The sequence below is a fragment of the Coenobita brevimanus genome, chromosome 5, assembly GCF_032717465.1.
Source record: "Coenobita brevimanus isolate Jiangsu-jjx chromosome 5, ASM3271746v2, whole genome shotgun sequence".
Classification (NCBI taxonomy): domain Eukaryota; kingdom Metazoa; phylum Arthropoda; class Malacostraca; order Decapoda; family Coenobitidae; genus Coenobita; species Coenobita brevimanus.
This window is the reverse complement of record NC_136958.1, coordinates 18,658,993-18,682,322: the sequence shown is the minus strand read 5'-3', so window position 1 is coordinate 18,682,322 and position 23,330 is coordinate 18,658,993. Positions and strand designations below refer to the sequence as shown.

Here is a 23,330-nt window from a genome sequence, read left to right as displayed (position 1 = left end):
TATAGAGAGCAAAGGGGAAGCTGCTGAATGCCCTGAAGAGTATGTACTGTTTGAGGGTGCTAAGGCTGCAGTGCGTGTGGATGGTGATGTAAACGAATTTTTCGACCTGAATGTTTAATTGAAACAGGGATGTATCATATCTCCATGGTTGTTACCTCGCCTGGAAGGAGTCCAGTGAGGTATTGTTTTTTCAAGTTTCTTTGTTTGTTTCTTTGTTTCTAGGAACATTACAGAAAAACGTTCGTGTGAAATAACATGAAACATTCAGGATATGTGGGCACTGATCCCAAAAGAAAGTGATTAAATTTCGGAGGTAATCGCCTGAACTTGAAAGGTTAAATTCAAGGTCACGGATAGCCATAGGACTATAACTTGAAACCGGTTACAGGTATTTACTATTAAGAACATACAGGAGCTCGTCATGTGCACTTCCATTTGGCAAAGAGACCTTTGACCCCGAGTGACCTTGAAAAGTCAGAGTAGCGATATTCAGGGGGCCATAACTCGAAACTCGTTGAAGATAAAGAGATATTTACTATTATTAAAATAGAGGAAGTCCCATATGGGTTTTTAATTGGTACTATGACTTTTGACCATAAGTGACCTTGAAAGGTCAAACGCAAGGTCACGGATTTTCAGGGGACTGTAACTCAAACCTCCTTGAAGATAGATATTTACTATTATCAAGATATAGAAAGGCTCATATGGGCTTTCATTTGACACTATGACCTTTGACCATAAGTGACTTTGAAAGGTCAAACACAAGATCATGGGTTTTCAGAGTGCGTAAGTTGAAAACATGTGTGTCACTATCTTAGACTTTAATTGTGTACTGACAATACGTACAGTACATTGCAGTAAAGATTAAGTATCTAACAACAGTAAATTAACTCCTGTCGAGTGAAGGGTGTTGCACCTGGCACCACTTATTCATTCTGTATATGGATGGAGTTATAAAAGAAGTGCAAGGTATAGCAGTGGATGTTGTAGTGGCCCTAATAAGAGAGGGCAGATTTTGAAAGCTTTTTTTACTGCTGTTGCAGATGATATTGTATTGTTAAGTAAAGACGAAAGGGAACTGTTAGCTTAGTGAACGAGCTTAAGAGAGTGTGTAAGAAAGAGCATCGAAAGGTAAATGTAGGGAAGAGTCAAGTTATGTTCTTTGAGAGAAATGAAGTCACTGAATGTACGGTACGGTTGGATGATGAGGAAATGGAAATTGTGAGTGCATTTAAATACTTGGGTAGTATCATTAGTAGGGATGGAAGTTTGGAGGATTAAGTGCTTGAGAGGATGCAACAAGGAAGAAAGGTTGCTGGTTCTGTGAAAGCAGTGATAAGAAATAAGGGAGGTGAGCATGGAAGTTAAAAAGTTGCTGCATGATAGTACTGTGATACTATCTCTTCCATATGTAATGAAGCTTAGACCTTGTTGGAGGGACGCAAGTCAAGAGTGAGGGCAGGGGAAATGAGGTATTTGAGAGGTGCACACCAGTGGGAAATGGCCCACCGGTTGAAGACCAATGCGGGCCTATAGTTATTGTAAAGGGATCCCATACTCCGGGCCCTATACTTATTGTTCAGGGGCACTTATAGCTGTAAATACATTATATGATGAAATACTTGGCGTACACTTGAAACAAGGTTATACGCTGGCACACTGCGCGACAAATTAGTCTCAGTGGCACTCCAGATACCGGTGGGCTCTAGGCCAATGGCCTACTTGGCCTAGTAGTAAATCCGGCCCTGCATATAACACCACACCGCACTATGCAGCATCACACTGTATCATACCACTTATGCTTTACTGAACCAATCCACACCGCAAAACACCACACCACTTCATTACACTGCACTACACCATACCAAACCACGTACCAAAAAAAGCACATCACACCAAACCACACCACACAATTACACAACACTACACTACAAAACACTAGTACACACCACACTACACCTCACCGCACCGCCCACACCACACCACACGACACCTTACATCACTTCACTTCTGTACTGCACCCCACCCCACCACACCACAGCGTGATGTTACTTGGTGGACGATCCTGATCGGATGATAATGAGAGAGAGAGAGAGAGAGAAAGAGAGAGAGAGAGAGAGAGGAACAAATTGATAGGACAGGCAGAGCGGTAGACAGAGAGCGATGAATGGATGGATATATAGATAGGCAGGCAGGCACACAAACGGACAGATCTAGATACTGTATCAAGACAGACAGACAGACAGACGACAGGTAGATATGATATACAGACAAATAGAGATACAGAGACAGGCTGACCGATATAGATTTATAGCAACACAGTGTGGCAGACAGATAGACAGATAGATAGATAGATAGATAGATAGATGGATGGACAGACAATTAGATATTCATATATAAATAGATACACAGATGAAAGGTAGGCAAATACAGAAATAAAGAGACAAATGACAGACAGAAAAAGGAAGCGTGCCAGTCAGACACACACAGGCTCAGGAAGAAGAAATAAACGTATCAAGGAAAGAGAATTAGGTAACCGGAGAAAACGAGATGAAAGAATTTAGTGGCGACGAGGAGAGGGACTAAAAGAAATAGATTAAATTCTCAGGGAGATGAAACCCGGGACTGGGCGTGGGAAAAATGGTGGGCAAAGAGAGAAAGACACCAGCTGTGGGAAAGGAGGAGGTATACTGCACACACACAATTTCGGAAGCCAAGATGGATGATGGGAAAAAGTGTGAGAGAGAGAGAATTAGACAGAGAGAGTTGTGGGCGGATGGAGAGGAAGAGAAGGGTCTGGGGGACAGGGTAGGAGAAGCGAGACGGGGAAGTTAGGCGGCACAAAAGTTAAACATAAAACTAATTAAAGACTGCCAACACTCCCAAGGTTAACTGACATACTTTTGTGCAAGTTGCCCTTTGAACCCGGTGAAGCATTTGATTGTTTTATTCTTGCTACCTATATACATTATATTCAGGCTTGAACGTGACTCATGTAGTGAAGGCAGATAACTAACCCGGCAGGCTCGGAGTCTCTCCATAGCTGAACCAAACTACCATGAAGAGGAACCAATATATTAATAAAAACGTCTTACAAGTTATTCTTTCATGATCGGCACAACTCTAGTATTCTATTCCACGTAACTTAAGCTAAAAGTGGATGAAGGACCCAGAGGGTATTATTACTGTCACCATTAAGCCTCTCATTATCAGGACGACTCTACTATTCTCATTCAACTAAGGCCATGCGATTTTACTCAGCTGAGAGTGAGTATAACATCATGATTTTTAATGCTGTCACCATTAACTCTCACGATCGTGCAAGTTTAAGACTGTACAGTCATAAGAAAAACTATCGTTACCCCCAGGCATGTTCGACGTGAAACGAACGTTAGCTGGGCTATGTGGGCGGGTCCTTGCTGTTTGCCCCTCCCATATCTAGTGTTGCCATATCACGGTCCCATTACAAGAGTTGGAATAATGAACAAGAATGAGCCATATGGCGTTACCCTGAACGCCCCACCAGGGATTAATAATGAATCTCGGCACGTTTGTTATTTTCCTACTGTTAAACACTTATTGCTTATAGAATACAACAAATAAACTATTTTGGAGGGTATTATATTTATAGGCATCGACTTTATTTTTTTTTTTAATGATAGTCTAGCATGGGGTGCTCGAGTTCATTTGTTTGCTTTAGATGGGTGGTTAAATGCTTCAGGTGGATGCTTCAGACGTCTAGAGGCTGTTTTGGAAGCAAGGGGTGGGTATACAAAATATTAAAGCAATGAGACAAAATATGTATTATTATTTTCCTTTTACTCAACATTTATTATATGGTGAAAGCAATACATATCATTATTACACGGAAATTTACTAACTTGCCTTGTATTGGCTGAAGTACTATCATACGTCTGGCATGGGTGCACATACTCATTGCCCTTCTTCATGTGTGTTGCCGACTCTACACCATTCTGTTATATTTTTCTTTAATGAATTCGATGCCGGATAATAAAACGTATTGTCTTTATGCACAGAGGCCAAAAGATCTAATTAGCTTTTATCGCCGCTAGTATAATTTCTAATATGTGTCTCACATAACCGACATTGACAGGTTTGCGGTACAAACTTTCCTGTCCCGTCATTCCACATCACTTCGTCACTGTCATAGTGCATAGCTCTGGAGGGTAACAATAGTTTTTCTTACGACTGTACATTGAACGCCAAATGATTTTGTTTTACTGAGAGGGAGTAACAAGGGGTTACTGAAGAGATTGGTAGAATTAATGGAAGCATAATAACAATAATGAAACCAGTAGACAATATATATATATATACAACGATAATATGCCACATATTGCATTTTTTTCCAACATAATAAGACTTCCATAAATTTTCAGTATTCATGAAGTAATGAATGAAATTATGAAGATTTTATGTTGTCCTGTTGTTATTAACCGGATAAAGTGAGTGAGGATTGATTCGGATGGTGACAAAAACATTTTTCCTTCTAATGTTACCCTTTTCAGACAATTTTACTTGGCTCCAGAGAGACATATCAAACTGGAAAAGTTAGACAACGCCTTCATTTACCCCATCACTTCCAAATATCTCGTCACATCTGAGTAAAATTATCTGTAAATAGCAAGAATAAATCAATAAAGCACGCCAAGGGACCGTGAGGGTTAATGAGTCACAAGAAGAATAGTTATCACTCTGAACCCGGGTGACGTCCCATTCTAATTGTTACCAGACGATTTTACTCAGCTTAGGAAGGTTCCCACTTATTGGATGGGTTTAATAAGACTTTTTCTTACTCATCCAGTTCGAAGGGTCTAATTATAAGCTCAATAAAACTGTTAGGAAATGTCAAGAACAAAGTAAGAAAAGATGTCCCCAAACTCAATGAGGATATATATATATATATATATATATATATATATATATATATATATATATATATATATATATATATATATATATATATGTGTGTGTGTGTGTGTGTGTGTGTGTGTGTGTGTGTGTGTGTGTGTGTGTGTCATCAATCCCGAAATGAATGGTCACAAACACATAGCCTCCTTGTCTCCCTGTCCCCCGCCATTTCACTGCCCTACTCCCAGCTCACCCCCCCCACTCTGATATATATATATATATATATATATATATATATATATATATATATATATATATTACTCTGGTTCATCTTTAGCTCTACTTTGAGACTCTCTGTTCAAGTCTTAAAATTTCCTGCATTGCCGCTGCTGTGTATTAAATGAAGACAAGGTCATCGGTAAATCTTAAATGGTTTCGCTTTCTCCATCCATGTTTACTCCTTTGTTTCCTCAGTCTGGCACTTTGAAAATACTTTCTAGCCGTGCTGTAAATAATTTTGATGAAAATGTGACTCCCTGATGCACGCCCTTCCAAATCTTAATTTTTTCCTAGTCTCTATGTAATTTAACTCTAGCAGTTCCCTCTTTATACAGTATATGTTTTCAAGCAATTTTACAATGTTCTCATTTACTCTTTGTTCACGCAATGAATTTATAATTGCTATGTGCTCCACTGAGTCGAAAGCCTTTTCGCAGTCAACAAAATCAAAGCACAGTGGTTTATTATAGTCTGTGTTTTCTCCATTAGCTGATTCATTGTGTGTAGATAACCAGTAGTCAAATACCCACTTCGGAATCCTGCCTATTCACGAGGTAGGTTTTCTTCCAAATTTGTTGTTATTCTGTTCGTAATGACTTTAGTGAAGCGTTAGCTAATAACTGATGATAAGCAAAGGGGTTGATATTACTAAGAACTTCTCAGTCGCCTTTTTTGTAAAAGTAACTATTGCATGGCACCGTTTGGGGGGAATTTTCTACTTTTTTTGTACACTGAGTAAAAAAGTGGGCGAGCCTGCCATGTACACCCGAAAGCAGTAGTTTCTCTCTCCCTAGTAGCCGGAGTCACGGCCAGTGAGTGACCTGGAAATCGAACAGTTCACACCCACTGCCCCTACCCCAACCCCAGTGAAGTCCGGGCTAGAAAGTACGATTTTTGAGTGAACCTTGCACTTGGACATATAGTTTTATTTTTTTTTAACACTGGTTTTAGACAATTTCGACCTGCTGATTTCAAATGTGATGAGTGCCAGACGATAGCAGTTGAGCGTTTTTGTAGACACCTCTTTAAAGCAGGTGTATACAATCATGGTAAAAGTCATTGGCTATTTCCTTTTATACCTATCTAGAGCAAGAACTCTGCCAAAATTGACAAATTTGTATGGAGTTCTGTAAAATTACTTTAATTTTACACTTCATTATTACTTACTATTACAAAATAGGTCATAATAGTATATTAACCCATTAACCGCAGGGCGTCACTTTCGTGACGCTCGGGAGCAAGGGATCATACCGTGGGGCATCGCTTTTGTGATTCTATGTTATTTTGAATTCACTCGGGCTTTCAAGTGGTGGCTTGTATCATTTATCAGTATTACCAGTGTCCAGCTATACTCAGTCCTGCTAATGTCACTTGTACTTCCATCCGCTGTTGACAATTTAGCCATTTTTCTCCTGTCCTTGACTCCCCCCCTCCTTACCTCCCCTCCATTACCCTCTCCTCCCTCCTGACCAGCTGCGCTGCGCTACACAAATGCTGGATGGATTTTTCCACTCATTTTATCCGTTGAAATGTGCCCTTTGTCCTATTCTTATACAAAATAATATATAAAAGAAAGAGAAAAGGTAAGTGATACTGCCATACATCTGGAATGGGCTAATTATCACCTGGCAACACCTCACGTGCACTCGTCCGCTAATATTTCCTGTTTACTTCCCCTTGAAATATGCCGTATGACCTGTTCTCAAAACATGTATAAGAAAGGAAGGGAGAAGCCTAAGTGATATTTACATTCACCTGGAACTACCTAATTTATTATGTATTGTCTAGATTTCCTGCCAATCATTTCATAGCGTATATATTAGCGGCTGTCACCACGCTGACATTGGCAGCCCTTCACTGCCCCTAGGCCACAGCATGCAGTTTACTGTCGTCTTTCAAGGTGAAACCACATCGGATTCACGCCTGTCCAATTCCGCTGCTCTTTAGCCCTATGCAAAGGGCCCTGTGACCTCTACCCCTACTAAACCTCGTGTGGAAAGGGGTAAAGGGCTAAGTGACTGCTGTGGAACGTGAACTGGCTAATTTATCAGTGATAATGATGGACAGTGACTACGATCTTTCTGGTGACTCTAAAACAGTGCAAGTGGAAATGTAAATAATGTGTAAACAGCAAGTGAAAGCAATGAATGTAAATATTACTGAACAGTGGATAATCATTTTATAAGTTACTGCAAGTGACGGTGCATAATATAGTGTAAATAAAATAGAAATGTAAATAATGTAAATAAAATAGACAATGTAAATAGAAATGTAATTAAGTAGTAATATAAGAATACGAGTATATATACTAGGAGTAATGAAAGTGAACGTTTCACTCAAGCATGTATGAATACTGGGAAAATGAAAGTGAAAGCCACAGATTCGCTCTCTACGCTAGTATACAGGACGAGGAAGTGAAAGCCTGGAGTGAAAATAAAGTACTAGTACTGAAAGAAACTTATATATAAATATTGTATATATAAATAAGTGTAATATAGTACTAGGAATATAAAGTGTGAGTGTGTTTATAAATAATAAATGACAGCTCCGCCTCAGAATACCATCGGGGAACCAGCACAGGAGGAAAGCTCGTATGTGCTCGTAATTTACATTGCTTACAGTTTTTTTTTTTTTTAGATTATGGATTCCAAACTACTTGAAATTTATAAAATAGTGTTTGTAATCATAATATCAGGCATTGGTAACCATATTATGGGGTATCGGGAAATGTTAAGTGGAGACTTCCTTACTCAACTTCAGAAGTCTCCACAAGTCCTCCGGTAGAAGACGAGGGCTCAACAAACATCCCAGGGGAAAGCTGAAGGTATGTGCCATACGCATATTTAATTTTAATATTCTAGGTCTAATAACTGATTTTTAGCAAATATTTTTAAAAAGTCAGTCACAGTGCGAATAACCTCGCGGGACACGCAAGGAGTGCAAAAACATCTCCGCAGTGTAGGGGTTAAAAAAATAAAGTTGCTATAATTTATAGTTGCGTTCAAAACTGAATTCTGATTATAAGGCTGGTAAATATTTGACTTTGTCTTTCTTGCTGTGATGGATTGCATAATATGTGGTAGCAAGAAACTAAAGCTTATCCATATCCCATATTTTTCCGCATCAGGTGATGTCAATTATGCGCACTATGGGCTCTATTAACTACGGTCTATGCAACGCCTTGATCCCGAACTTCTGAAGAGGTTTATGTCTGAAGAGCATGTCGTGCGACACGAAGATGGCCTGTGGAATGATATATGGTCAGATCACTTCACTAAGACTACCTTCCTGCGGTATGGCAAAGGACCATCTGGCATCATAGAAGATACTTTGAATGAATCCACTCTAGCCATTTGGGCACTATCTCATAGCACATGTGCACAGCTGAGAAATGACCTGGAAGCAATGAAAGATGAAGAAGCTCAACATGTTGTCACCTCCCACAAGGAGAAGCAACTGACACGCATCACGGCAGATGTGACAGAATGAACATACATGGTGTTCTTTCAACATGCTTTGACATATTTGACAATGATAAGCAGCCAGCTTCTGGTCTTGCTGATATATTTTCTGGGTGAGTTGTTGATGATCCTACAGTTAATGGTCATTGTTGCCTCGAAATTGGAACTGCCCAGTGGTTAGAATATGAGAGCCAGTGGCCACCAGGCACTCAGGTTTCCACAACAAGTTGAAAAGAAATGTCAAGTCCATAGCAGCTGCAGCGACATGTAGTACTAAGGTTGGCCAAAGCCACATCATTGTTGATACTGAATTTATCTATGCAATTGTCATTGCAATAATGGCAACATCAGTAGAGACCATTTCCATAGACAGATTATTCTCTCATGAACTGGCTCCACACCCAACATCTCACTGTAAGAAGAATAGTGAAATGAGGACAAGCAGAAAGTCTGTACTCAAGAATAAACTTCAGATGGTATGTGGAATACGGCACTGTCAACATCCAGTGGTGGTAATCAGAGATGGCTGTGCTTTGTCATGGACAATTCCTTGGCCAGCTTTTCCTGCAAAGCTTTCAACGTTCATCAACACTGCAGTGTCCAAAATCACTCAGTATACTGAGACAGCATCAGTCCTTCATGTGCTGTTTGACAGATACTATAAGCTGAGTACAAAGCCATGCTGTCGAACCTCATGACAGAAAGGATTGAGTCATGTGTTCAAGCTGACAGAAGAATCGCCTTTACCCAAACAGGCCATCGTTTTGAATGTAAGTGCAAACAAGGAACAGGTCATCCATATGATTGTAAAAAAGTTCTGCTCCATCCAGGTCCCACAAGGAAAATGCATAATCGTGACTGGCCCTTATCCACATCCAGTAGAAGCTGGGGTTAGTCCACAGCAGACGGCAATAACACATGAGGAGGCAGATGTCATCATGGCATTTCACATGATTCATGAAGCTTCTGCAGGCTTTTCATCAATTCGGGCTGTATCTGATGACACTGATGTGCTTCTTATCCTTGCACATCACCTGCTTGCACGAACCAACGGCTTGCCAACTACAGTTGACGTAACCATGGAGTCATGTTCTGGAAAGCACACTGTCATCAATGTCAATGAGGTGGTCAATAAGCATGCTGCAGTCATCCGTAACCTTCTAGGAACTCATGCCCTAACTGGATGTGATGCAGTCTCTTCATTTGCTGGTATTGGCAAGGCGTCTGTGTTCAAAACACTTGAAAAGCTCACTGGTTTGCTTATTCTAGGTGATGATGCAGCATCACCAGATGACGTAACTAGCTCTTGTTTGAAATCTGTGGCCATATTATATGGGCATGAGCCAGAGATATCACTAGTCCACATGCGTGCTAATATTTTCAGGAGAAAACTTGCTGGTAAACAACATGTACCACCAAAGTTGAGCAGCCTTCCACCTACTCAAGGTGCATTTACGTTACACTGTGAGCGTGCCCATTTCGAAACAGCTTTGTAGAAATCAGCAGGCATGGTTTCGCCGCTCGACTTTGACCCTCTGCTGCATGGCTGGGAAATGAATGGACAAGGATTGCGACCAAAGTATGCTCTGCCTGGACAGTTAGCCGCATCAAATGAAGTGCTTAATCTTGTCAACTGTGGCTGCAAAGGTGCCTGGAAAACGATGCAAAAATAACACCTCAGTGCTCAGACTTCTGCAAATGCAGGGGCCAAGCAAGCTGTCAGAACCCATCCAAACTGAACATGGACAGTAGTGATGAGTCTGAATAAATATTGTGTGAATATAATATTTTAAACATTATATTTTGTCAGAATTAATTTCTTGAATTGATTTCTAGAACTGAACACTCATAACCCGTCATATGATACCATTACGATATAAAGTCTTTGTGTACTTTTTTCATGTATGGATAAATCATTATTGCCATATTTCTGGTAATATTATCTGATTCTTGTGTCAACAAAAATATAAAATATAACATAATTTACACCTTTAATAACCATATAGATTCGTTCTCAGTGTTTCACAGGATTCATGGCAGAAATTTTGGATTTTTGCTTTTTGACAAAAATGCTCAAAGTTTTACGTCTGGCACTCATCATATTTGGATTAGCACAAAAAAACAGTCTAGAAACAGTCATGAAAATTACTATATGTTAAAAGACAGGGTCTAACTATTTCTAGCCTGGACTAGTGTAAGCATTGTTGGATAGATGTGGAACGGCCAAAGCTGGTGATGTCACAATGTCATGATTGTTTTTGTAGACAATCAGAACCTGTAAGGGTAAGTATATAAAGGTATTTAATGAGTAATACGGTGCTGTTATCCACATCATATAAAGGCACAATAATGAAGAAAGACCTACAATGTATTATGTGTTATTGTCTATATACTTACGTCCTATATCATAATGTTGTAGATGAATGTAGTATAGTGAACATATGTTGAAAGATATGTTTTCTTTTTTCCTCCATTTTGGCTCGCACCTCCACCGCCCCACTGGTTCTTGTCTCCACAAAACGTTTGCCAGCTATTTCATCCTGTTGTAAGCTTTTAGGTGACACACACTGCAAGTTGGACTTTGTATTACAAAGACTTTGGGTTGTTTATCGCTAACACAGGTTATGTGAGGTTTTGAACGTCCATTAATTCATATTGACGTGGTAATTTAAGCCTTACATTATAAACACGTAAGGTTTATGATCCTGTCACCATTGGATTAACGAAACCAATCAGGGATCGGCTCTGACGAACCACGAACTCTCTGCTTAAACGAAAACATTCCGACCACTTGTCAAAACAGTGACACAGTGTCATTATCTATACGACTGACCCACATTCAGTTATATACATAAGGGCATTGTGTCACTCTTGTGACGAGAGGTCGGAATATTTTCGTGTAAGCAGAGAGTTTGAGGTTTGTCAGAGCCGATCCCTGAATCGTTTCGTTCATCTATTAGTGACAAGAACATAAACCTTGTGTATTTATACTATAAGGTTTAAACTGATACGTTAATACGAATCAGTGGACGTCCAAAACCACACATAACGTGTGTTAACGATAAACAACCGTATGTCCTCGTACCACAAGGTCCAACTTGCAATGTATGTCACGTAACAGCTTCCAACTGGATGAAATAGTTGGCAGATACACCGAATTATTGTATGTAATTGATTTGTTGATGCTTCATACAAATGAATATGATAATATTAATATGACCAATAGCTGATGGATCATTTCATCATTATCTTAGTTTATGTTGATTAACAAAGGGCGGGAGTGGGGGACGAGAGAGTAAAACAGGCGGTTGGTGGAGACAGGAACCCAGAGTAGTGTGGTGGAGGTGGGAGCTTAATGGATGAAAAAAATATGTCTTTCAACAGATAATCACTATACTATACTTATCTGTAACATTTTAATACATGACGTAAGTATATAGCCAATATCAAAACATTGTAGGTCGTCTTTCATTTTCGTGACTTTATCATAAGATGTGGATAACAGCACAGTTTTCCACATTAATAATCTTTATATACCTACCCCTATTGGTTCTGATTGTCTATGAAAACAATCATGACATTGTAACATAACCAGTTTTGGCCATTCCACATCTATCCAACAAAGCTTACACTGGAGTTGGGGTAGGGGAGGTGGGTGTGGGCTGTTCGATCGCCTGGTCTCTCACTGGCCGCGACTCCGGCTACGGGGGAGGGGGGGGGGAGAGTTAGTGCTTTCGGTTGTACTTCTGCTCCTGCATCCAACAGTAAATCTGCTACTATTCCATCTTCTCACGGAGCCTTCCCTCTTTTCATATTTTTAAGAGATATGTTTACTTCATCTAGTGTCCTCAGGTATTTCACTAGTGTCTGATTTTTTTTTTTTTTTTTTAACTGGAAGGCTGCTTAGTTTTCGCTTGCTTTTATTGAGCATGTTTTTTTTTTTTTTTTTTTTTTTTTTTTTTTACTGAAAGGTTGCTTAGTTTCCGCTTGCTTTTATTGAGCATATCCTTCTCTTCGACAAAGAGAGTATGTTTTCACCTCTGTTTGTTTGTTTGTTTGTTTATCTGTCTGTTAGCAGGATTACTGAAAAGAGAGATTTGGACCAAAGTTGGTGGGTAGTGAGCCCATGTCCCAGGGAACAATCGATTAGGTTTTGGGACCAAACCGATCGTATTACAGATTCTGGATCCGGAAAACATTGTTTGTGGAACTCTAATCAGTGATGAGAAAACCTAACTCATTATGGAAAGTGGTTTGGAATTCCGTTGCCCCTGCAAGAGAGAATCGATCCACTGACTGCCCCTCCAGTCTAATGTTTAACCCTAGAACACGTCCCCTATTTTTTTTTATGACGGCAACACGTATGAGGGTACTAGTTTACCCAAATTTCGAAAAAAAAAAAATAGTTCTACTCACTTTTCAGTAAAGGTGTCATTTGAAAGTATAATGATTGAACTTTCATTTCCATCTCTAAATAAAACCAGAAAAAAGAAAACGTGATAGTAAATGGGAAACTAAAAAAAAACTCCATAACGGACCAAAATTGTACACGCTTACGTACGGGGGTGAAATTTTACTCCAGTGCCCTCCTAACGTCCACACCAATAGTCACAGCACCAAGCACATACCTCTCACCCACAGAGCAAACACCAAACTGTAGCTATAGCCCTACCCAGCCTGGTCTGAATGGTCTCTCTGTGTCACATAGAATGCCACGTGATCAAAGTTGGCGTGGGGTAAAATTTTGCCCCCGGACGTGTTTTAGGGTAAATCACTTTTCTTTCCTTCTCTTCCAGAATTATTCTGGCTAGCAACCCACAAATATATGGTCACTTCCAAAATTTACTTTATTGATAACCGTGACATTTCCGACCGTGTTATTCTGATCTGCTGTAATCATGTCGATTTTATTCTTTGTTTCTCCATTTGGACTTCTCCAAGTCCATTTTCTACCTGTTCTCTTGTGAAAGAATGCGTTCATTATCCACATGTTATAGATTTCAGCAAAATTTCCCTCCATTTCTTTCTCCCACTCCAAATTTACCCGTACATGCTTCTCCATATTTTGCTCTCCCAACTTTTGCATTAAAGTCTCCCAAGAGTATTGTGTACGTCGTCTTTTCTTCATCCATGATCTGGGCGATGTCATAATAGAATATTTCTATTTCTTCATCTGAGCTTTGAGAAGCCAGTGCAGGTACTTGTATTACTTTCTGAGTGTATTTTTTTGCATAGTCTAATCACAATCCGTGCTACTCTGTCAGATACATGGCTGAATCTAACAGTGTTGTCTGCATGTTTTCTGTTAATTAGATATCCAACACCACTAACTCTCTCATTTTGCATTCCTCTGTAATAAAATAGGTTGATGTTATCTTGGAGCTAAAATACTTTTCCTGTTTTTCTGTGCATTTCAATCAAACCTACAGTATTCCAACTAATGTCTTCTAATTCAGTCATTAAGTTACCAAGGTTTTAAGCTTCTGCAAGGTTTCTTACGTCGTATGCATAGATCTTAATGGACTTCAGTTTGTTTAATATCCCCGTCTCTAATTTACCGAGACAGCGACTACTCACTTTCGGTGGCACACTGCCAGTAAGCACAGGAGGCAGTACAGTTGGTCCTATAGTAGACGATAATCCTACAGGAATGCCAGTCAAATTATTTGCTATATAATTTATGGTTGGGAGGATTGTGGCAAATAATCTCACATCCCTGCCACACAGTTTCTGGTAAGAAGTAGTTTTTGTATCACTTTATTCAGTATATTCGGTGGAGCCCTATATATTATATATACAGGGGGTCACAAGGTCCGCGCCGTCTCTGTCGTACCTCGTATATCTACAACCCCTTCCCCTATCCGTCACCCAGGGACTTGCCAGGTAGTAGTGGTATCCTGCCCCTGTATATATATATATATATATATATATAGAGAGAGAGAGAGAGAGAGAGAGAGAGAGAGACACACACACACACACACACACACACACACAGAAGTCTTGCTACTACCAAAGGAACTTTCAGCTTAGTAATGCTTCTTAATTGTATGTCAAAAAATGACTTTTAAAATATATATGATGACTGAGGCAACATCAAGTGCCTTATTATCTTCTGCGAGTTGTGGCAGCTCAGATCGATAGAGAAATCGTGTGGTTTTTCCAATGGACACAACACTGGTCTCAGGCTGGGGTAGGGAACTGGCTGATGATTTAAATTACTTTACGACTGACATTACCTCCAAGAAGAACCTGTGGCAGGTCATGAAAACGCCCTTGTTAATACCACAACACCAGCCGTGCATCAGACAGCATCATCATGTTTTCCGTATGAATGGAGGGTATTAGAGCAGAAGAAGTGGCATATGAAGCAATGTGGCATGTAGGAGTGCTTGGTCTTAGGGCACAGGGTATCATGTCTGTGCACAGAAACGAACACATGAAAAACCCAGAACATCTCTCTCTCTCTCTCTCTCTCTCTCTCTCTCTCTCTCTCTCTGTAGGCTAATGATCAGATGCTGATGCTAGTAAGGGTGATAACGTGATGATGGCGATGGTAATGATGGTGTTAATGGTGATGAAGATGAAGATAATGACAAGGGTGATGGAGATGATGGGAATTTGGTGATGACAGCAATAAAGATATTGACGCTTCGTTATTCCTGAGGGGTATGGAAACGTGGTTAGTCCGGTGGGGTGTTACAACACCCCAGTACAAAAATACATGTAGTGTTACTAACATGTAAAATATATTCATACTGCCTCTTCGGCATATCTCTGCAATCACTAATGAAAAGATTGAATGCCTTGTAGGTGGTATTTATTAATTTATAATAATAAAATACAATAAATTATAATATCAGTAAAAAATGAGAATTGGATTCAGATCTCATTTGTCAGGTAAACACGCACAGGAAAATACATTTTATGATTTTTAAACTCAGTATAATGATAAACAATATGCAAAAATAAGATAAAAAACCAATATATATCACAATATGATCTAAAGGGTTAGTTTGATGGGGTGACTGGCCACCCCGGGGGGGGGGAGTGCCCCTCCCTCTCACTACAGTAGAGGCAGGACTAAAGCAATCCACATGCTCCCTCCCCTCACTGAATCAGGAGACTACTGGAACGGAGAGAATTATTCGAATTACCGGCTAGGAAATGTGAACCCTTGGGTGGGAAAGGAAGTCCGGATGATGATGATGATGATGATGATGAAATATGAGCTTTTAAAAAAACTTAGGGTGCCAAAACACCCCACCTGACTAACGAAAGGTTAATGATAAAAATGACACTGATAATTATGGTGTTAACGATACTGTGAAAAGCAATGCAGCAGTACAACCTTTCACAAACTGATATTGATAAAATTATATTTAGTATTTATTAGTGCGAGTGGATGGTGAGCTGAGTGAGTTCTTTGATCTCAATGTGGGACTGAAACAGGGGTGTGTGATGTCTCCATGGCTGTTTAATATATACATGGATGGGGTTGTAAAGGAGGTGCAAGGTAGGGCAGTGGATGTGGGGGTGGCCCTAATGAATGAGGGTGAGATTTGGAAGCTTCCGGTGTTGCTGTTTGCTGATGATACAGTATTGTTGAGTGAAGATGAATGGGAGTTGCAAGGTTTGGTGAATGAATTTGGGATAGTGTGTAGGAGGAGGAAGCTGAAAGTTAATGTAAACAAAAGTAAAGTTATGGTGTTTGAGAGGAATGAAGTCACAGAGTGTGCAGTGAGATTGGATGGTGAGGATATGGAGAATGTGAGTGCATTCAAGTACTTGGGTAGTGTGATGAGTAAGGATGGAACTTTGGGGGATGAAGTACGTGAAAGGGTACAGCAGGGAAGAAAGGTTGTTGGTACACTGAAAGCAGTGATGAGAAATAGGGAGGTGAGTATGGAAGTTAAGAAGTCACTGCATGATGGTATTGTGATCCCTACCCTGACGTATGGAAGCGAGGCGTGGACCTTGCAAGAGGGGAATAAGTCAAGAGTGAGAGCAGTGGAAATGAGTTACTTGAGAGGAGCATGCGGAGTGACGTGGAGGGACAGGTTGACGAATGAAGAAGTGAAGGAACGTTGTGGGGTAGATGTGGATGTGGTTGAAAAGATTAGGAGAAATACACTGAGGTGGTTTGCACATGTGGAGAGAATGGAGAATGAAAGACTGACTAAGAGGGTGTATGTAGGTGAGGTGGAGGGAGGGAGAGGGAGAGGTAGACCGAGGATGAGGTGGAGGGATGGAGTTGAGAGGTATATGAGGGAGGGGGGGATGAGTTTGGGGGAGGGGAGTCAAATGGTGGGTGACAGAGTGACTTGGAGGCGTTTTGTCTGCGGCCACCCTTTGCGGGATTAGGGCGTCGGGCTATAGATAGATAGATAGATTTATTATTGACTGACCTGAATCCTCTACAGTGGTAAGAAGAGGGAAATGGTTTGTCATATGGCTGTGCTTTAGGTATCACAGAAGACTTTGTAGTACCTCTTCCTTGGCCATTGATTATATAATTCTCTCAAACAATCCCCTGCATGTCATTAATATCATGCCAATGTCGACGCTTGTTTGCATCAATAAAGTGCAAGAGGATTCCGAGATGTAATGTGCAGAGAAAATCGTTAAGGAAGAGATGCTTCAGAATCTTCAAAGCCATTTAGAATTTGAAGGTACTGTACATTCTTTTGACCAGGTGAAGTGTTCTGTCGGTTTATTTTTCTTGCTTCCAGACAGTGTTATCCCAATGAAGAGAGACCTTTTGCTGTGAACAGCTCTGTGGAAGCAATAGTTGTCCTTTTCCCCACACTGCGGATTGATTTTCCAAAATTAAATACAATCGCCTGGAGTTAGCGTAAATGAAATCCTATACAGAATACTTCCTCGGGTTGAAGCAGCTGACTAGGGTCTATTAGTATGGCCTCCGGGGTCGCAACAGTACCTTCACCTAAACTTGAAAGATGTTTTTTGTAATTTAACATCTTATTTTTCAAAGTTCAGTAGTGCTAAAGAAGAATACAACAGCTACATCCTTGCCATAACACGTTTTTTTTGTGGCCAGCATCATATTCTTTGTACTAATTTTGTGACATGGTTGGCAAATTAGGATAATGCCACCGGCCTGCATCAATTTTTCTCGTGACCTACGCCGTATTTTGGTGTTTCAGATGTACGCCAGACAGATAACAGGGCAAAAGAACCCCATTCTTGACCCTTACATTCTGGATGGTCAAATTTACGATAGCGTCTCGTTCATTTTACTATTGTCATTGTGGCTCCAGGCTCATATGAATGAGAATCAGGTACACCGCGGGTTGAAATTACGATGCCCTACTCCTTCAGTCCTTCATCATCCTTTGAGGATATGAAAAAACTGGTGGGTGTCTGTATGACTTGGCAGTAGAGCTACCAACTCTCACACTAGAGGTGCGTGAAAACGTCCCTCTTGAGTACCCACATTATTCTTGCTACCCTTCAGACAGTTATATTCAGCGTAGGAATACCATTAGTAAAAGGGAAATTAAGTGCTTGAGCTGGACCTGAGGAGGGACTCCTTCATGTGGTAGCACTAACATAACCAGAAGGTTACGCTGAACAGTTATGTAATCATAACTGTGCTCCCTCCAGAAGCACCGTATGAAAAATGGTGGAATGCAGAAGTACAAATTTAGCCTGAAGTCCAAATAAGTCTGGAGACAACAATGACGACGACGACGAAGACGATTAATAACACAGCATCATCAGGAACGATGATACATAAAACAACAACGACGACGTGATGACGACATCAACAATTAAAGCAACAGGAATAACAACAACGAGCTCTGTCAAAAAGGGTTGAGAAAAGCATATCCGGGCCCTACAGATTTACGATCAATAAACTTCTCTTAACTCACATTGGCTGTCGTACGAGGAACAAGAGACGAGAAGAGTTTCCATTGTCCTGCTTCTTTTGATTTCATTCCTGTAAATCTCTCTCTCTCTCTCTCTCTCTCTCTCTCTCTCTCTCTCTCTCTCTCTCTCTCTCTCTCTCTCTGCGCTAGTTTACCACCCCGCCGAAGGCCCATGTCATAAAGCCAATGTTTTTTAATTATTATTTTTAAAATTTTCATTACCTGTTGCTTTATAATTATAGCATTAACTTGTAAAAAAAAAAAAAACAATTTAAGGGAACATTCAAAAACACCATTAATCCTAACAAAAAATCGTAACCTTACACCATCTCATAAAGATTTAAGAGCTAATCCTAACTAAATAGTCACAGAGTGCTTACCTATCTATTGTCAGACGCCTTAATCCCATAAGGGGTGGCCACAAACAAATCGTCTCCATGTCGTCATGTCCCCCGCCATTAGATGCCCTGCTCCCAGCTCACACCCCCATCTCATATACCTCTCCACTCCATCCCTCCATCTCATCCTTGGCCTCCCCCTTCCTCTCTCCCTCTCCGCTTCACTCACATACACTCTCCTCGTCAGTCTCTCGCCTCTACATGGCTAAAGCACCTCAGTGTGTTTCTCCTAACGCTTCCTGTCACATCCACATCCACACCACAACCCTCCTTCACTTCCTTTTTTGTCAGCCATTCCACGTGCTCCTCTCAAATACCTCATTTCAATTGCTCTTACTCTTAATTTTTGCCCTTCCAACGAGGTCCAAACTTCACTTCCATACGATAGAGTTGGTATGCAAATATTTTCGTGCAGTAACTTTTTCGCTTCTATGCTCACTTGCCTGTTTTCTTATCAAAGAACCAGCAGCCTTTCTTCCTTGCTGTACCTTTTCAAGCATTTCACCCTCCAAACTTCCATCCTTATTCGTCACACTACCCAAGTATTAAACGCATACTTAGCGATCACCATCCACCCATCCATCCATCCATCCAACATCTAATCCTGTGTTGTCCCATGAGGAGCATAGGAGCCCGGGGCTAGGCAAGTTGGTCTTGATATTTAAGATGAGAGTGACCAGCCTCACTCATCCCTGAGTGGCATTACATGAGCAATAAACCCCACCCATCCCTTGGATATAAACCTGCACCGGGTCAATCCAATTTGAGCGCCTTAATTACCCCCTACACCACCAGGCTCCATAATATGGTTATATGGTTACCACCCAGCGTCGTAAATGGTTTCCTGGTGTACAGGAAACCATTTGGTTTGTCACTCAGTGTAGAGTCACCCATAGGCAAACTGAAAGGAAAGAATGAAGGAAAGAAAGACGGAGGAGGAGTGTAAAGCCACCCATTGGCAGAAGGAAGAGGAAAGAATGAAGGAAAGAAAGACAGAAGAGGAAGGCAGGACGAGAGGAAAGGACAGAAACCCAAAGCAGCCCTACATCAAGTAAGTAGATGATGGTCACCTAAGGTTATTATACCTCCACGAACAGAACATACTGACTGCAGATACTTAATGCCTCTATGCATTACACAGCTGCACTCATCACCTGCTACTGTAAATCGGGGTACATGTATTAATATAGAGGACATCAAAGTATGAATGAGAATGAGGTGAGTCTGGAACTATTCCTTATACGTCAACTGTCGACCCTAATGAAGAAAACAAACAAATACAAAACATGTATATACAGAATGTACAAAAAATTAAATACCTCACCCAACAGAATACTATCGACTGAAAATGCCCAGTACCTCTCAGTAATGCAGACTTGTACTCAACTGGTGATTGTCATCTGTGTGTGTGTGTGTGTGTGTGTGTGTGTGTGTGTGTGTGTGTGTGTGCGATAATTTTTCTCTCTGTTTTATCGTGCAGGAAGGAGGAAGGGAGAGGAATACTGTATCTTTTCATGCCTCTTGGTCGTCCTACAAAAAATATAAATCTGACTTATAGAGAGGAAATTGATCTTGCACTTTTCGGTTAGTATTCTTGGCCACACTTTTATCACACAACCTTACAACACCTAGTATGTGAATATATATATATATGGCTATTTCATAGCTGGAGATGCACTGCAAGCATGAAATGGTAATAATATAATAGTAATATGTTACCAGCCGCAAGTCCAACCCAACTGGGTAGGCAGCACTGCTGTACACACACACACACACACACACACACACACACACACACACACACACACACACACACACACACACAGGTCTTTTGTTATGGTGAATGACTGAGTTATGTTGTGATAGTGTGATGCATGTGGCCAGTGGTTTGTTGTGCGGGGGTTGCATTGCCGTGAGACAAACATGATCTGAATGTGATTTGCATTTTGTTTTGGGTACTGTAACAAGGAAGGGTGGTGGCCGCATCCCAGTCTAGGTAGATGTACGTATGCCTCTATGGGTAGGGTGGTTCCTGAAGGATGTATGGTGGTGGTTCCTACAGGATGCTGTTTGACTGGAGGTTTGAATGGCTGTTGTGTCTATGTGTTTAAGTATGTGTTTACGAATTGCAGTGTGCGGTAAAAGAAGGGGAATGTTGCTGAGGTAGCCTTTGCAGTGTTGGACAATTGTTCGTTTCTAGTTTCTATGCTCCCAAGATTGAAATGGGTTTTGAGCTGAAACAGTGGACAGTGGGCCATTCAAAATCATCTGATGTTTAAAGTGCCTCGTTTTATTGTGCTTAAGGGTTTATTTTACGTCATTTGAAGCATTTTCATGATTGTGTTTGATAAGTTGGGTTCCGGCTTGGTTCGCAGAGTTTATGCATGTTCTGGGGAATTGTTTGTAAACGGTTTTCAGGGATTCTTTCTGTTGTCCAAGAGCAAAGCCTGTGAACATTCTCAAGACTTCGAGTTTACGAGATGCTTTTACAGTGATGTTACTTGTGTATTGAGAAAATGCCATATGCGTCTCCAAAGTTAGTCTCTTTAGTGAGAGTGGCTGGTTAAAGAAACTTCCTAATGTGAGAGGTGATGAAAAGTGCGGAGTGAAAAGTGATGAAAAGGGAAAGGGAGGGAGAGGCGATGAAGAGGGAAGGGGAGGGAGAGGTGATGAAGAGGGAAAGGGAGGGAGAGGTGATGAAGAGAGAAGGGGAGGGAGAGGTAATGAAGGGGGGAAGAGAAGGAGAGGTAATGAAGAGGGAAGGGAAAGGAGAGGTGATGAGGAGGTCGGGGTGGAAGAGCTGATGAATAGGGAAAAAGAAGGATAAATGATCAAGAGGGAAGGGAGGGGAAAGGTGATAGAGAGAGAAAGAAAGAGAGAGAGAGAGGGGGGGGGGAAGGGGAAGAAAGAAGCTAGAAAGAAGGGAGATGGGAGAGAGATGGGGGGAAATGAAGTGGGATGAGAAGAGAGAAGAGTTTAAAGAAAGAAGACTGGCAAGGGAGTAGCAGGTGCGAGAGAAAGTGAGTTGGGAGAGGAAGGGAGAAGGGGGAGGAATGGAGATGGAAGGGAAAGACGAGAGGGAAACGGGGAAGGAAGATGAGAGAAGGAAGGAGACCGGAGAAACAGGAAGATGAGATTGAGAGGGTGACGTCAGGATGATGAGTAATGGCCCAGGGGCCGGATACCCTGAACATTTGAAGGCACCTTTAGTGGCAAAGGCACCTTTGTATATTGCCTTTTCCCAAACGACCCATACTCAAAAGCCCCACTGGGCGCGGCCATCTTTAGAAGCTGTCCCCTTTAGCGCATTTGAGAAAAGGCAGGTCGGCGCTGCCATAGCGGTGGAAAGGCGCCTTTGACGCGCAACAACAACTCGTTGATGATATGTGTGGTGCTTCTCGCTCCTATTTATATGAATTATTGTATTATTTCTGTGTTTGGAGTGAAATGGTTTACATCAAAATTAGTTACTGAATAGCATGATATATATTATTAATAATGAAGTAAATGGGGAAATATGTTTGGTTTCTGGAGATAGTCAACTCAGCGGTAGAGGCACTCACTACTAAATGTTGCTTCTTGAATACACGTAGCCATAATATGGTAACTCCTGCAGCACCAATGTGTGACCAATGTTACAGTTGTTTTTGCAATACATACAGGTGTTATATTCAGTGATATATGAACAAATCAGTGTGATTTCTGTTGGATCAGTCACACCTAATGTAAGCCTAACCCACCAGTTTCAGCTAGAGGTATTGTACAGTACTTCAGTTAATAGTAACCACGTATATTGAGTTTTAACCCTTACAGTTAATGGTCTCATGAAACAGGTTACGGTTCTCATTCAAGGACATAATTTTATTTATACAGGGAATGTGCTAAAAATTTCATTTTATAAAAACCCAGTCAATTTCTTAAATTAATTTTATTTTAATTAGGTTGGGTTGATCTTGGTTATAGAAGTATAAATGAAGGTTGCAGTTAGGTGAGGTTAATATAAACTAGTATTTATTTAAACAAGGTTAGGTTAGGTAATGTTCAAGTAATGTTAGGTCTGACTAGTATGAGTTTGTTAAATAACTGTTATGACCAGGTTATAATAACTCAGACAAAGTGTAATCTAAATTAATCTGTTCTAATCAAACCTAACCATCATTAACCAAATCTAACTTGAGTTAAACCTAAATTGAACTAAACTCATCATGATTTTAAAAGCCATTTCACAGATTGACTAGGAGTTTCACTAAATGACTTTTCTTGGATTCCCTGTAACAGTATAGGCTAGAGCCTACGGCTTCTTGTTGCTGTGGTTGCTAAGTGAGTGTTGTAAAGTTTATGGTTAGTAATGAAGATTATGGAAGTCTAACTCTGGTTTGGTTAGCATAGGTGAATTTTTATTTGGTCAGTCCTTTTTCGCCATTAATATC

At 40.6% G+C, this 23,330-nt stretch overlaps 1 protein-coding gene across 1 annotated transcript in view; it reads left to right on the top strand.

Moving 5' to 3' along the window:
* Nucleotides 1-23,330, top strand: part of LOC145398034 (PDF receptor-like) — a 516,837-nt gene that overhangs the window by 82,232 nt on the left and 411,275 nt on the right. The window lies entirely within an intron of this gene.